This window comes from Oncorhynchus kisutch, linkage group LG19, assembly GCF_002021735.2.
Source record: "Oncorhynchus kisutch isolate 150728-3 linkage group LG19, Okis_V2, whole genome shotgun sequence".
Classification (NCBI taxonomy): domain Eukaryota; kingdom Metazoa; phylum Chordata; class Actinopteri; order Salmoniformes; family Salmonidae; genus Oncorhynchus; species Oncorhynchus kisutch.
This window is the reverse complement of record NC_034192.2, coordinates 67,546,750-67,562,289: the sequence shown is the minus strand read 5'-3', so window position 1 is coordinate 67,562,289 and position 15,540 is coordinate 67,546,750. Positions and strand designations below refer to the sequence as shown.

Genomic DNA, 15,540 nt, shown 5'->3' with positions numbered 1-15,540 from the left:
GAAGATGGCTGTGGAGAGGGAACCAGCCTTTTGTGTACAGTATGGATAGGGGTAGGGTTGGTTAGGGTTCTACACAGCAGCATTTCTCCATCACCTCCTTGACAACAGGGTTACTATTTAGAGGAGGTGCTGCTGGCATTATTGACCAAATTAACGGCCATTAGGTTTGGTTGGTCTACATGTACAGATCATTATCATTGGCCTATAACCTGTGCTCCTCTGTCCTGATTTCGTTTTAATTCATTTATAAGGCATTGTTTAGGCTATTTCACTACCACGAGAAGATAAAGCTGTTCTGAGTAAAATGAAAGTTGGACGCAGTGATCTGTCGGATCTGTCCTAGCCTCTGATTGGTTGTCCCAGTAGAGTTCCCAGTCCGTGAACACGACTATAAAACCCTGCGCTGTCCCCCCTCTGCGCCAGAGCGCATCAGACCGTTGTGAAATAGAGAGAGAGACCATAGAGATGTTGTGAGCCAGAGAGCACGAGGTCAGTTAATTGAAACCGCTAAACCCAAACCCACACAGTTGTGTTAATTTGACTGAAGACTGACAGATCTAACGGACATATTTAATGGTTATTATATTCTCTCCCTATTGGACTATTTTATTGGAATAATAACACTAAAATACTCCACCACAACTCGGTATCATCCCACGGCAAGGCAGTATCATCCCAGCGGCAAGGCAGTATCATCCCACGGCAAGGCAGTATATTCCCAGCGGCAAGGTGAGATTCTAACGGGACTCTGCATCTTTATAGTGGACCCATCAACTTCTGGAATCAGAGTTTGATTTGATAGGATTAGATGATTTAATTAGAATTAGAAGTGAGCTTCCGTTGTATGGAGAGATGATGACGCACGGCTTTCCTGTTGCGCGCTCTGGAATATGGAATATATCAGGAATCACACGACATTTATCAACGCCGTCGCTTCTTCTAAAAAACACATCTTACTTTTTCTTTGAATTGATAAATACCTCAATGCCATTAATGATAAAGAGTGGAACAAGTATTTGTTTATCCATCTCTTTTACCGATAAAAACATCTACAAGTTTGAGAATAACAGAGTAGGCTCTGACTTGAGTGAACAATCATTGATGCACTTTGGAAGGTAAATCACATGTTTTTATATGTTGACTGATTAGTAAAGAAGAAAATAAATATATTTCCAAAAAGTTAGCATGGACTTGGAAACACGATAGGATATTTGGACACTTACAGTAGAGTTTTTACAGTATGCCTATACAGTAGCCTACAGGGCAGGAGGATAACTTACTATTGACTGGATGGCCTGAGTTTGAGTGACATGTGACTGATGACAGAAAGATGTATGGAAAGATATCAGAATGCTGCATGCAGAGAAACATGGAATATAATTACTATTGCAGTATTTACAGTAAGCATAGTTTATATAGTATATTAACACACAAAGCCTGACGCAACAGATTATTACAGTATAATGTCATGGTTGCTTTTTTTACAGGCGATTCAATAATTATAATAATAGTATTTAATTTGTAAAGCGCATTTCCTATGCTCAATGGCGTACCATGTATAGGGCTATTCTAAGTCCTATTCATTGGTTAATTCTGTGTGCATTCAGGGGGGGATTCAAATAGAAGTTCGTTTTTACACTTCCAGGAGATAAGCACTTTATGCTGCTGTTGACTGACGGGTCTGATAGAAGTCTTATAACGGGTTTGGAGTGTTTCTAATTGCAAATGCATTTATATAAGATAAACTACATGGAAATGTTTAAACCGTTTTCAACAACTTTGACAACATTTTAGTTCATATGGAGCACGAAAAAGCACCCTGCTGAAAAATCTGATTAGCATAATTTACGGTCTTTCCCATACACTAGTTCATTGATTAGCATAATTTACGGTCTTTCCCATACACTAGTTAATTGATTAGCATAATTTACGGTCTTTCCCATACACTAGTTCATTGATTAGCATAATTTACGGTCTTTCCCATACACTAGTTCATTGATTAGCATAATTGACAGTCTTTCCCATACACTAGTTAATTGATTCGCATAATTGACGGTCTTTCCCATACACTAGTTAATTGATTAGCATAATTGACGGTCTTTCCGATACACTAGTTAATTGATTAGCATAATTTACAAGTGCACAAGAGATGACACACATAGACACATGCCATATTTTTAAATAGTTAGTTACCTTGGAACCTTGCACACAGACACATTCAATATTTTTAAATAGTTTGTTGACTGGTATACCTCATGTGGTTAAATTGTGGTGATGTCGAGGGAATCGGGGTTAAGGTAGGGTTAGTTAGGGTTGTGGCTTAGTTAGGGTTATGGTTATGGGTTTGGGTTAGCAAGGGTATTGGTTAATGGTTAGAGGTAGTTAGGATCTTGGTTATGGGTTAGAGATAGTTAGCATATTGGATATGGTTTAGATGTAGTTAGGGTCTTGGTTATGGGTTCGAGGTAGTTAGGGTTATGTTTAGAGGTGGTTAGGGTCTTGGTTATGGTTAGAGGTAGTTAGGGTCTTGGTTATGGTTGGAGGTAGATAGGTTCTTGGTTATGGGTTAGAGGTAGTTAGGGTCTTCATTATGGGCTAGAGGTAGTTAGGGTTAGGGTTTAGAGTTAGTTAGGGATGTGCTTATGAGTTAGACTTAGTTAGGGTTAAGGTTTAGAGGTAGTTAGACCTTGGTTATGGGTTAAAGGTAGTTAGGATCTTGGCTATGGGTAAGAGGTAGTTAGGGTCTTGGTTATGGGTTATAGGTAGTTAGAGTCTTGGTTATGGGTAAGAGGTAGTTAGGGTCTTGGTTATGGGTTAGAGGTAGTTAGGATATTGGTTATTGGTAAGAGGTAGTTAAGGTCTTGGTTATGGGTTAGAGGTAGTTAGGGTCTTGGTTACAGGTTATAGGTAGTTAGGGTCTTGGTTATGGGTTAGAGGTAGTTAGGGTCTTGGTTATGGGTTAGAGGTTAGAGGTAGTTAGGGTCTTGGTTATGGGTTATAGGTAGTTAGGGTCTTGGTTATGGGTTATAGGTAGTTAGGGTCTTGGTTATGGGTTATAGGTAGTTAGGGTCTTGATTATGGGTTAGAGGTAGTTAAGGTCTTGGTTATGGGTTAGAGGTAGTTAGGGTCTTGGTTATGGGTTATAGGTAGTTAGGGTCTTGGTTATGGGTTAGAGGTAGTTCAGGTCTTGGTTATGGGTTCGAGGTAGTTAGGGTCTTGATTATGGGTTATAGGTATTTAGGGTCTTGGTTATGGGTTAGAGGTAGTTAGACCTTGTTTATGTGTTTCAGGTAATTACGATCTTGGCTATGGGTAAGAGGTAGTTAGGATATTGGTTATGGGTTACAGATAGTTAGGGTCTTGGTTATGGGTTACAGGTAGTTAGGGTCTTGGTTATGGGTTAGAAGTTGTTAGCGTATTGGTTATGGGTTAGAGGTAGTTAGGATATTGGTTATGGGTTACAGGTAGTTAGGGTCTTGGTTATGGGTTACAGGTAGTTAGGGTCTTGGTTATGGGTTAGAAGTTGTTAGCGTATTGGTTATGGGTTACAGGTAGTTAGGGTCATGGTTATGGGTTAGAGGTAGTTAGGGTCTTGGTTATGGGTTAGAAGTTGTTAGGGTTTTGGTTATGGGTTAGAAGTTGTTAGGGTTTTGGTTATGGGTTAGAGGTAGTTAGGGTCTTGGTTATGGGTAAGAGATAGTTAGGGATTTGCTTATAGGTTAGACTTAGTTAGGGTTATGGGTTAGAAGTAGTTAGACCTTGTTTATGTGTTTCAGGTATTTAGGATTTTGGCTATGGGTAAGAGGTAGTTAGGATATTGGTTATGGGTAAGAGGTAGTTAGGATATTGGTTATGGGTTAGAGTTAGTTAGAGTCTTGGTTATGGGTTAGAAGTAGTTAGGGTCTTGGTTATGGGTTAGAGGTAGTTAGGGTCTTGGTTATGGGTTAGAGGTAGTTAGGGTCTTGGTTATGGGTTAGAGGTAGTTAGGGTCTTGGTTATTGGATAGAGTTAGTTAGGGTCTTGGTTATGGGTTATAGGTAGTTAGGGTCTTTGTTATGGGTTATAGGTAGTTAGGGTCTTGGTTATGAGTTATAGGTAGTTAGAGTGTTGGTTATGGGATAGAGGTAGTTAGGTCTTGGTTATGGGTTAGAGGTAGTTAGGGTCTTGGTTATGGGTTATAGGTAGTCAGGGTGTTGGTTATGGGATAGAGGTAGTTATGGTCTTGGTTATGGGTTAGAGGTAGTTAGGGTCTTGGTTATGGGTTAGAGGTTGTTAGGGTGTTGGTTATGGGATAGAGGTAGTTAGGGTGTTGGTTATGGGTTAGAGTTAGTTAGAGGTCTGGTACATAGGTAGTTATGGTATTTGTTATGGGTTAGATGTTAGAGATACAGTGGGGCAAAAAAGTCAGTATTTAGTCAGCCACCAATTGTGCAAGTTTGCAAGCAATTTTCATCATAGGTACACTTCAACTATGACAGACAAAATGAGAAGAAAAAAAATCCAGAAAATCACATTGTAGGATTTTTTATGAATTTTTTTGCAAATTATGGTGGAAAATAAGTATTTGGTCACCTACAAACAAGCAAGATTTTTGGCTCTCACAGACCTGTAACTTCTTCTTTAAGAGGCTCCTCTGTCCTCCACTCATTACTTGTATTAATTGCACCTGTTTGAACTTGTTATCATTATAAAAGACACCTCTCCACAACCTCAAACAGTCACACTCCAAACTCCACCATGGCCAAGACCAAAGAGCTGTCAAAGGACACCAGAAACAAAATTGTAGACCTGCACCAGGCTGGGAAGACGGAATCTGCAATAGGTAAGCAGCTTGGTTTGAAGAAATCAACTGTGGGAGCAATTATTAGGAAATGGAAGACATACAAGACCACTGATAATCTCCCTCGATCTGGGGCTCCACAAAAGATCTCACCCCGTGGGGTCAAAATGATCACGAGAACGGCGAGCAAAAATCCCAGAACCACATGGGGGGACCTAGTGAATGACCTGCAGAGAGCTGGGACCAAAGTAACAAAGCCTACCATCAGTAACACACTATGCCGCCAGGGACTCAAATCCTGCAGTGCCAGACATGTCCCCCTGTCCCCCTGGTTAAGCCAGTACATGTCCAGGCCCGTCTGAAGTTTGCTAGAGAGCATTTGAAGAAGAAGAAGATTGGGAGAATGTCATATGGTCGAAGAAACCAAAATAGAACCTTTTGGTAAAAACTCAACTCGTCGTGTTTTGAGGACAAAGAATGCTGAGTTGCATCCAAAGAACACCATACCTACTGTGAAGCATGGGGGTGGACACATCATGCTTTGGGGCTGTTTTTCTGCAAAGGGACCAGGACGACTGATCCGTGTAAAGGAAAGAATGAATGGGGCCATGGATTGTGAGATTTTGAGTGAAAACCTCCTTCCATCAGCAAGGGCATTGAAGATGAAACGTGGCTGGGTCTTTCAGCATGACAATGATCCCAAACACACCGCCCGGGCAACGAAGGAGTGGCTTCGTAAGAAGCATTTCAAGGTCCTGGAGTGGCCTAGCCAGTCTCCAGATCTCAACCCCATAGAAAATCTTTGGAGGGAGTTGAAAGTCTGTGTTGCCCAGCAACAGCCCCAAAACATCACTGCTCTAGAGGAGATCTGCATGGAGGAATGGGCCAAAATACCAGCAACAGTGTGTGAAAACCTTGTGAAGACTTACAGAAAACATTTGACCTCTGTCATTGCCAACAAAGGGTATATAACAAAGTATTGAGATAAACTTTTGTTATTGACCAAATACTTATTTTCCACCATAATTTGCAAATAAATTCATTAAAAATCCTACAATATGATTTTCTGGATTTTTTCCCCTCATTTTGTCTGTCATAGTTGAAGTGTACCTATGATAAAAATTACAGGCCTCTCTCATCTTTTTAAGTGGGAGAACTTGCACAATTGGTGTCTGACGAAATACTTTTTGCCCCACTGTACACATGGATAGCAGATGTTATTGCAGGTGTAGCGAAATGCTTGTGCTTCTATATCTGACACATTGGATTTTTTATGAATATAGTTAGGATATTATTTGCAAATTCGATCATGTTTGAAGAGGAGGAAAACCCTTACAGAATCACCCACCAACCAAGGACCAAGCGGCGTGGTAACAGGCAGTGGCAGCAGAAGCAGCGTAAGAAGGAGGAATGGACATGGGAGGACGAGTTGGACAGAAAAGGACCCTGGGCAGAGGGGAATATCGCCGCCCCAAAGCAGAGCTGGGGCCAGCGAAAGCAGAGAGGCAGCATTACGAGGAGCTGGCGTGGCAGCGTGGCTGGAAGCCCGAGAGGCAGCCCCAAAAATGTCTTGGGGGGGGAACAGGGAGAGTGTGGCAGAGTCAGGAGTCAGACCTGAGCCAACTCCCCCTGTTTTCCATAAGAAGCCAAGGAGGAAAACAGAGCCGGTCAGGGCGGTAATGGAGCAGTCAGCGAAGTTGAGGGGTGAGTCTGAGATTGTCGAGGAGTTGTTGGACAGATTGGAGGAGAGTGAACAGAGGGGAGATTATGAGACATTCGAGGAGTTGAAATTGGAGGAGAGTGAGGAGAGAGAGCTGTTGGTTTGGCGCAGTATGCACGGCACTTGTCCTGAGGTGCGTGCTCGTCGTCTGGTGAAGACTGTGCCAGCCTCACGCACCAGGCCTCCTGTGCACCTTCCTAGCCCTGCATGTCCTGTGCCAGCTCAGCGCTACAGTGCTCCTAGCCGTGCTAACCGTGGCGGGCGTTGTACTGGTCAGGCACCGTGTTATGCGGTGGAACGCACGGTGTCCCCAGTACGCGTGCTTATCCCGGTGCGCTACATCCCAGCTCCCCACATCTGCCGGGCTAGGGTGAAGATCCAGCCAGGGCGGATGGTGCCAGCCCTGCTCTCAAGATCTCCAGTACGCCTTCACTGTCCGGTCCATCCAGTGCCACCTCCACGCACCAGCCCTCCGGTGGCAGCCCCCCGCACCAGGCTGTCTCTTCGTCCTTTGTCTACAGGTGCTCCCGCCTGTCCAGCGCTGCTAGAGCCTTCCTCCTCTCCAGCGCCACCAGATTCTCCCGTATCTCCAGAGCTGCTAGAGTCTCCCGTCTCTCCAGAGCTGCTAGAGTCTCCCGTCTGTCCAGAGCTGCTAGAGTCTCCCGCCTGTCCAGAGCTGCTAGAGTGTCCCGCCTGTCCAGAGCTGCTAGAGTGTCCTGCCTGTCCAGAGCTGCTAGAGTGTCCCGCCTGTCCAGAGCTGCTAGAGTCTCTCACCTGTCCAGAGCTGCTAGAGTCTCCCGCCTGTCCAGAGCTGCTAGAGTCTCCCATCTGTCCAGAGCTGCTAGAGTCTCCCGTCTCTCCAGCGATACTAGAGTCTCCCGTCTCTCCAGAGCTGCTAGAGTCTCCTGTCTCTCCAGAGCTGCTAGAGTCTCCTGCCTGTCCAGAGCTGCTAGAGTTTCCCGCCTGTCCAGAGCTGCTAGAGTCTCCCGCCTGTCCAGAGCTGCTAGAGTTTCCTGTCTGTCATGAGCCGCCAGAGCCGCAAGTCTGTCATGAGCCTCCAGAGCCGCCAGTCAGCATGGAGCCGCTAGAGCCGCCAGTCAGCTTGGAGCCCCCAGAGCCACCAGTCAGCCAGGAGCTGCCAGAGCCGTCAGCCAGCCAGGAGCTGCCAGAGCCGCCAGTCAGCCAGGACCTGCCAGAACCGTCAACCAGCCAGGAGCTGCCAGAGCCTTCAGCCAGCCAGGAGCAGCCAGAGCCGTCAGTCAGCCAGGTGCTACCAGAGCCGTCAACCAGCCAGGAGCTGCCAGAGCCGTCAACCAGTCTGAGCTACCTCTCAGTCCTGAGCTACCTCTCAGTCCTGAGCTACCTCTCAGTCCTGAACTACCCCTCAGTCCTGAGCTACCCCTCAGTTCTGAGCTGCCCCTCAGTCCGGAGGAATTTGTTAAGTCCAGAGGTGTCCCTCAGTCCTGTGGGCCTATTTATTAGTGTTCCCACGTCAGGGTACGCGTTCCTAGGAGGCCACAGAGGCGGACTAAGACTATGGTGGAGTGGGGTCCACGTCCAGCGCCAGAGCCGCCACCGCGGACAGATGCCCACCCAGACCCTCCCCTATAGGCTCAGGTTTTGCGGCCGGAGTCCGCACCTTGGGGGGGGGGGGGGGGGTACTGTCACGTTCTGACCCTAGTTCTTGTGTTATTTGTTTGTTTTAGATGGTCAGGACGTGAGTTGGGTGGGCATTCTAGGTTGGTTTTCTGTGTTCGGCCTAGTATGGTTCTCAATCAGAGGCAGGTGTCGTTAGTTGTCTCTGAATGAGAATCATACTTAGGTAGCCTGGGTTTCACTGTTGTTTTGTGGGTGATTGTTTCCGTGTCTGTGTTTGTTCGCCACACGATACTGTTTCAGTTTATGTTCTTAAATAAACTTCCATGGACACTTACCACGCCGCATCTTGGTCCGAACCTTGCTCAGTCAAAGAGGAGGAAAACCCTTACAGTTTGTTTTCAGGAAGGCAGTGAATTGCTGCACAACAGCTTTTTCTAAAACATTTGAGAGGAATGGAAGATTCGATATAGGCCGATTGTTTATATTTTCTGGGTCAAGGTTTCGCTTTTTCAAGAGAGGCTTTATTACTGCCACTTTTAGTGAGTTTGGTACACATCCGGTGGATAGAGAGCCGTTTATTATGTTCAACATAGGAGGGCCAAGCACAGGAAGCAGCTCTTTCAGTAATTCAGTTGGAATAGGGTCCAGTATGCAGCTTGAAGGTTTAGAGGCCATGATTATTTTCATCATTGTGTCAAGAGATATAGTACTAAAACACTTGAGCGTCTCTCTTGATCCTAGGTCCTGGCAGACTCAGGACAACTGAGCTTTGAAGGAATACGCAGATTTAAAGAGGAGTCCGTAATTTGCTTTCTAATAATCATGATCCTTTCCTCAAAGAAGTTCATGAATTTATTACTGCTGAAGTGAAAGCCATCCTCACTTGGGGGATGATGCTTTTTAGTTAGCTTTGCGACAGTATCAAAACTACATTTTGGATTGTTCTTATGTTCCTCATTTAAGTTAAAAATAGGATGATGGAGCAGCAGTGAGGGCTCTTCGATACTGCACGGTACTGTCTTTCCAAGCTAGTCAGAAGACTTCCAGTTTGGTGGAGCAGCAGTGAGGGCTCTTCGATACTGCACAGTACTGTCTTTCTAAGCTAGTCAGAAGACTTCCAGTTTGGTGGAGCAGCAGTGAGGGCTCTTCGATACTGCACAGTACTGTTTTTCTAACTAGTCGGAAGACTTCCAGTTTGGTGGAGCAGCAGTAAGGGCTCTTCGATACTGCACAGTACTACTGTCTTTCTAAGCTAGTCGGAAGACTTCCAGTTTGGTGTGGCACCATTTCCGTTCCAAGTTTCTGGAAACTCAATGAGGAACGCCGTATATGGCCCAGGAGGCCTGTAAACAGTAGCTATAAAAAGTGATTGAGTAGGCTGCATAGATTTCATGACTAGAAGCTGAAAAGACGAAAACATATTCTTTTTTTTGTAAATTGAAATTTTCTATTGTAAATGTTAGCAACACCTCCGCCTTTGCGGGATGCACGGGGGGATATGGTCACTAGTGTAACCAGGAGGTGAGGCCTCATTTAACACAGTAAATTCATCAGGCTTAAGCCATGTTTCAGTCAGGCCAATCACATCAAGATTATGATCAGTGATTAGTTCATTGACTATAATTGCCTTTGAAGTAAGGGATCTAACATTAAGTAGCCCTATTTTGAGATGTGAGGTATCATGATCTCTTTCAATAATGACAGGAATGGAGGAGGTCTTTATCCTAGTGAGATTGCTAAGGCGAACACCGCCATGTTTAGTTTTGCCCCAACCCAGGTCGAGGCACAGACACGGTCTCAATGAGGATAGCTGAGCTGACTACACTGACTGTGCTAGTGGCAGACTCCACTAAGCTGGCAGGCTGTGCTTGTGTGCTTGTGAATCATGCGTAGCAGGAATACATTGCCAAGGACTAGGTGGACACAATGGGTTGCTCTTGATGAACACTGCTCTGTCCCACAGAACCGTTGCTAAGTTGGAGTCTACTGTTGATGCAACACTAAGGCTACAGACGAAGATGAACAACAGTGTTTCTCCCAAGTGGTTAGGGGTTAGAGGAGGGTTGGGTTAGTGTTAGGGTTAGGTTAGGGGTTAGAGGAGGGTTGGGTTAGTGTTAGGTTAGGGGCTAGAGGAGGGTTGGGTTAGTGTTAGGGTTAGGTTAGGGGTTAGAGGAGGGTTGGGTTAGTGTTAGGGTTAGGTTAGGGGATAGAAGAGGGTTGGGTTAGTGTTAGGGTTAGGTTAGGGGTTAGAGGAGGGTTGGGTTACTGTTAGGGTTAGGTTAGGGATTAGAGGAGGGTTTGGGTTAGCTGTAGGGAGGGTTTGGTTAGGGGTTAGAGGAGGGTTGGGTTAGTGTTAGTGTTAGGGTTAGGGGTAGAGGAGGTCGGGTTAGTGTCAGGGTTAGGGTTAGATTAGGGGTTAGAGGCGGGTTGGGTTAGTGTTAGGGTTAGGGGTAAAGGAGGGTCTGGTTAGTGTTAGGGTTAGGTTAGGGGGTAGAGGAGGGTTGGGTTAGTGTTAGGGTTAGGGAGTGGGAGTGGAGCAGGGTTGGGTTAGGGTTAGAGGAGGGTTTGGGTTAGCTGTAGGGAGGGTTTGGTTAGGGGTTAGAGGAGGGTTGGGTTAGTGTTAGTGTTAGTGTTAGGGTTAGGGTTAGGGGTAGAGGAGGGTCGGGTTAGTGTCAGGGTTAGGGTTAGATTAGGGGTTAGAGGAGGGTTGGGTTAGTGTTAGGGTTAGGGGTAAAGGAGGGTTGGGTTAGTGGGAGTGGGAGTGGAGCAGGGTTGGGTTAGGGCAGAGGAGGGTTGGGTTTGTGTTAGGGTTAGGGGTGGAGTAGGGTTGGTTTAGGGGGTGGAGTAGGGTTGGGTTAGGGTTAGAGGAGGGTTGGGTTTGTGTTAGGGTTAGGGGGGTGGAGGAGGGTTGGGTTAGTGTTAGGGTTAGGGGTTAGAGGAGGGTTGGGTTAGTGTTAGAGGAGGGTTGGGTTAGTGTTAGGGTTAGGGGGTGGAGTAGGGTTGGGTTAGGGGTGGAGGCGGGTTGGGTTAGGGGTGGAGGAGGGTTGGGTTAGGGTTTGAGGAGGTTTGGGTTAGTGTTAGGATTAGGGGGTGGAGTAGGGTTAGAGGAGGGTTAGAAGAGGGTTGGGTTAGTGTTAGAGGAGGGTTCGGTTAGGGCAGAGGAGGCTAGGTTTAGGTGGTAGAGGAGGGATGGGTTATTGTTAGGGTTAGGGAGTGGGGGTGGAGTAGGGTTGGGTTAGGGTTAGAGGAGGGTTGGGTTTGTGTTAGGGTTAGGGGGTGGAGTAGGTTTGGGTTAGGGTTAGAGGAGTGTTGGGTTAGTGTTAGAGGAGGGTTGGGTTAGTGTTAGGGTTACGGGGTGGAGTAGGGTTGGGTTAAGGGTTAGAGGATGGTTGGGTTAGTGTTAGGGGGTGGAGTAGGGTTGGGTTAGGGTTAGAGGAGGGTTGGGTTTGTGTTAGGGTTAGGGGGTAGAATAGGGTTGGGTTAGGGGGTGGAGTAGGGTTGGGTTAGGGTTAGAGGAGGGTTGGGTTAGTGTTAGAGGAGGGTTGGGTTAGGGTTAGAGGCGGGTTGGGTTAGTGTTAGGGTTAGGGGGTGGAGTAGGGTTGGGTTAGGGTTAGAGGAGTGTTGGGTTAGTGTTAGAGGAGGGTTGGGTTAGTGTTAGGGTTAGGGGGTGGAGTAGGGTTGGGTTTGGGGGTGGAGTAGGGTTGGGTTATGGTTAGAGGAGGGTTGGGTTTGTGTTAGGGTTAGGGGGTAGAATAGGGTTGGATTAGGGGGTGGAGTAGGGTTGGGTTAGGGTTAGAGGAGGGTTGGGTTGGGTTAGTGTTAGAGGAGGGTTGGGTTAGGGTTAGAGGCGGGTTGGGTTATGTTAGGGTTAGGGGGTGGAGTACGGTCGGGTTAGTGTTAGGGTTAGGGGGTGGAGTAGGGTTGGGTTAGGGGTTAGAGGAGAGTTGGGTTAGTGTTAGAGGAGGGTTGGGTTAGTGCTAGGGTTAGGGGGTGGAGTAGGGTTGGGTTAGGGTTAGAGGAGGGTTGGGTTAGTGTTAGGGTTAGGGGGTGGAGTAGGGTTGGGTTAGGGGTGGAGGCGGGTTGGGTTAGGGGGTGGAGGAGGGTTGGGTTAGGGTTTGAGGAGGTTTGGGTTAGTGTTAGGATTAGGGGGTGGAGTAGGGTTAGAGGAGGGTTAGAGGAGGGTTGGGTTAGTGTTAGAGGAGGGTTCGGTTAGGGCAGAGGAGGCTAGGTTTAGGTGGTAGAGGAGGGATGGGTTATTGTTAGGGTTAGGGAGTGGGGGTGGAGTAGGGTTGGGTTAGGGGTGGAGTAGGGTTGGGTTAGGGTTAGAGGAGGGTTGGGTTAGTGTTAGGGTTAGGGGGTGGAGTACGGTTGGGTTAGTGTTAGGGTTAGGGGTGGAGTAGGGTTGGGTTAGGGGTTAGAGGAGAGTTGGGTTAGTGTTAGAGGAGGGTTGGGTTAGTGCTAGGGTTAGGGGGTGGAGTAGGGTTGGGTTAGGGTTAGAGGAAGGTTGGGTTAGGGTTAGAGGAGGGTTAGGGGTTAGAGGAGGGTAGGTTTAGGTGGTACTAGAGGGTTGGGTTAGTGTTAGGGTTAGGGTGGAGTAGGGTTGGGTTAGGGGTGGAGTAGGGTTGGGTTAGGGGGTGGAGGAGGGTTGGGTTAGGGTTCGAGGAGGTTTGGGTTAGTGTTAGGATTAGGGGGTGGAGTAGGGTTAGGTTAGGGTTAGAGGAGGGTTGGGTTAGTGTTAGAGGAGGGTTGGGTTAGGGCAGAGGAGGCTAGGTTTAGGTGGTAGAGGAGGGTTGGGTTAGTGTTAGGGTTAGGGAGTGGGAGTGGAGTAGGGTTGGGTTAGGGTTAGAGGAGGGTTGGGTTTGTGTTAGGATTAGGGGGTGGAGTAGGGTTGGGTTAGAGTTAGATGAGGGTTGGGTTAATGTTAGAGGAGGGTTGGGTTAGTGTTAGGGTTAGGTTAGGGGTTAAAGGAGGGTTGGGTTAGGGGGTGGAGTAGGGTTTGGTTATGGTTAGAGGAGAGTTGGGTTTGTGTTAGGGTTAGGGGTAGAATAGGGTTGGGTTAGGGGTGGAGTAGGGTTGGGTTAGGGTGAGAGGAGGGTTGGGTTAGTGTTAGAGGAGGGTTGGGTTAGGGTTAGAGGCGGGTTGGGTTAGTGTAAGGGTTAGGGGGTGGAGTAGGTTTGGGTTAGTGTTAGGGTTAGGGTGTGGAGTAGGGTTGGGTTAGGGGTTAGAGGAGAGTTGGGTTAGTGTTAGAGGAGGGTTGGGTTAGTGTTAGGGTTACGGGGTGGAGTAGGGTTGGGTTAAGGGTTAGAGGATGGTTGGGTTAGTGTTAGGGGGTGGAGTAGGGTTGGGTTAGGGTTAGAGGAGGGTTGGGTTTGTGTTAGGGTTAGGGGGTAGAATAGGGTTGGGTTAGGGGGTGGAGTAGGGTTGGGTTAGGGTTAGAGGAGGGTTGGGTTAGTGTTAGAGGAGGGTTGGGTTAGGGTTAGAGGCGGGTTGGATTAGTGTTAGGGTTAGGGGGTGGAGTAGGGTTGGGTTAGGGTTAGAGGAGTGTTGGGTTAGTGTTAGAGGAGGGTTGGGTTAGTGTTAGGGTTAGGGGGTGGAGTAGGGTTGGGTTTGGGGGTGGAGTAGGGTTGGGTTATGGTTAGAGGAGGGTTGGGTTTGTGTTAGGGTTAGGGGGGTAGAATAGGGTTGGATTAGGGGGTGGAGTAGGGTTGGGTTAGGGTTAGAGGAGGGTTGGGTTGGGTTAGTGTTAGAGGAGGGTTGGGTTAGGGTTAGAGGCGGGTTGGGTTATGTTAGGGTTAGGGGGTGGAGTACGGTCGGGTTAGTGTTAGGGTTAGGGGGTGGAGTAGGGTTGGGTTAGGGGTTAGAGGAGAGTTGGGTTAGTGTTAGAGGAGGGTTGGGTTAGTGCTAGGGTTAGGGGGTGGAGTAGGGTTGGGTTAGGGTTAGAGGAGGGTTGGGTTAGTGTTAGGGTTAGGGGGTGGAGTAGGGTTGGGTTAGGGGTGGAGGCGGGTTGGGTTAGGGGGTGGAGGAGGGTTGGGTTAGGGTTTGAGGAGGTTTGGGTTAGTGTTAGGATTAGGGGGTGGAGTAGGGTTAGAGGAGGGTTGGGTTAGTGTTAGAGGAGGGTTCGGTTAGGGCAGAGGAGGCTAGGTTTAGGTGGTAGAGGAGGGATGGGTTATTGTTAGGGTTAGGGAGTGGGGTGGAGTAGGGTTGGGTTAGGGGGTGGAGTAGGGTTGGGTTAGGGTTAGAGGATGGTTGGGTTAGTGTTAGGGTTAGGGGGTCTAGTACGTTTGGGTTAGTGTTAGGGTTAGGGGTGGAGTAGGGTTGGGTTAGGGGTTAGAGGAGAGTTGGGTTAGTGTTAGAGGAGGGTTGGGTTAGTGCTAGGGTTAGGGGGTGGAGTAGGGTTGGGTTAGGGTTAGAGGAAGGTTGGGTTAGGGTTAGAGGAGGGTTAGGGGTTAGAGGAGGGTAGGTTTAGGTGGTACTAGAGGGTTGGGTTAGTGTTAGGGTTAGGGGTGGAGTAGGGTTGGGTTAGGGGTGGAGTAGGGTTGGGTTAGGGGGTGGAGGAGGGTTGGGTTAGGGTTCGAGGAGGTTTGGGTTAGTGTTAGGATTAGGGGGTGGAGTAGGGTTAGGTTAGGGTTAGAGGAGGGTTGGGTTAGTGTTAGAGGAGGGTTGGGTTAGGGCAGAGGAGGCTAGGTTTAGGTGGCAGAGGAGGGTTGGGTTAGTGTTAGGGTTAGGGAGTGGGAGTGGAGTAGGGTTGGGTTAGGGTTAGAGGAGGGTTGGGTTTGTGTTAGGATTAGGGGGTTGAGTAGGGTTGGGTTAGGGGGTGGAGTAGGGTTGGGTTAGAGTTAGAGGAGGGTTGGGTTAATGTTAGAGCAGGGTTGGGTTAGTGTTAGGGTTAGGTTAGGGGTTAAAGGAGGGTTGGGTTAGGGGGTGGAGTAGGGTTTGGTTATGGTTAGAGGAGAGTTGGGTTTGTGTTAGGGTTAGGGGTAGAATAGGGTTTGGTTAGGGGTGGAGTAGGGTTGGGTTAGGGTTAGAGGAGGGTTGGGTTAGTGTTAGAGGAGGGTTGGGTTAGGGTTAGAGGCGGGTTGGGTTAGTGTAAGGGTTAGGGGGTGGAGTAGGTTTGGGTTAGTGTTAGGGTTAGGGTGTGGAGTAGGGTTGGGTTAGGGGTTAGAGGAGAGTTGGGTTAGTGTTAGAGGAGGGTTGGGTTAGTGTTAGGGTTACGGGGTGGAGTAGGGTTGGGTTAAGGGTTAGAGGATGGTTGGGTTAGTGTTAGGGGGTGGAGTAGGGTTGTGTTAGGGTTAGAGGAGGGTTGGGTTGGAGTTAGGGTTAGAGGAGGGTTAGGGGTTAGAGGAGGGTAGGTTTAGGTGGTAGAGGAGGGTTGGGTTATTGTTAGGGTTAGGGGGTGGAGTAGGGTTGGGTTAGGGTTAGAGGAGGTTTGGGTTAGTGTTAG

At 47.9% G+C, this 15,540-nt stretch overlaps 1 protein-coding gene across 1 annotated transcript in view; it reads left to right on the top strand.

Annotated features, from left to right (window-relative positions):
- The first annotated feature begins 421 nt into the window (after nucleotides 1-421).
- Nucleotides 422-15,540, top strand: part of LOC109884288 (endothelin receptor type B) — a 69,808-nt gene continuing 54,689 nt past the window's right edge. Inside the window, exon 1 of the mRNA XM_031797673.1 lies at nucleotides 422-729. The gene's annotated coding sequence lies outside the window, so the exon portion shown is untranslated. The remainder of the gene's footprint in view (nucleotides 730-15,540) is intronic.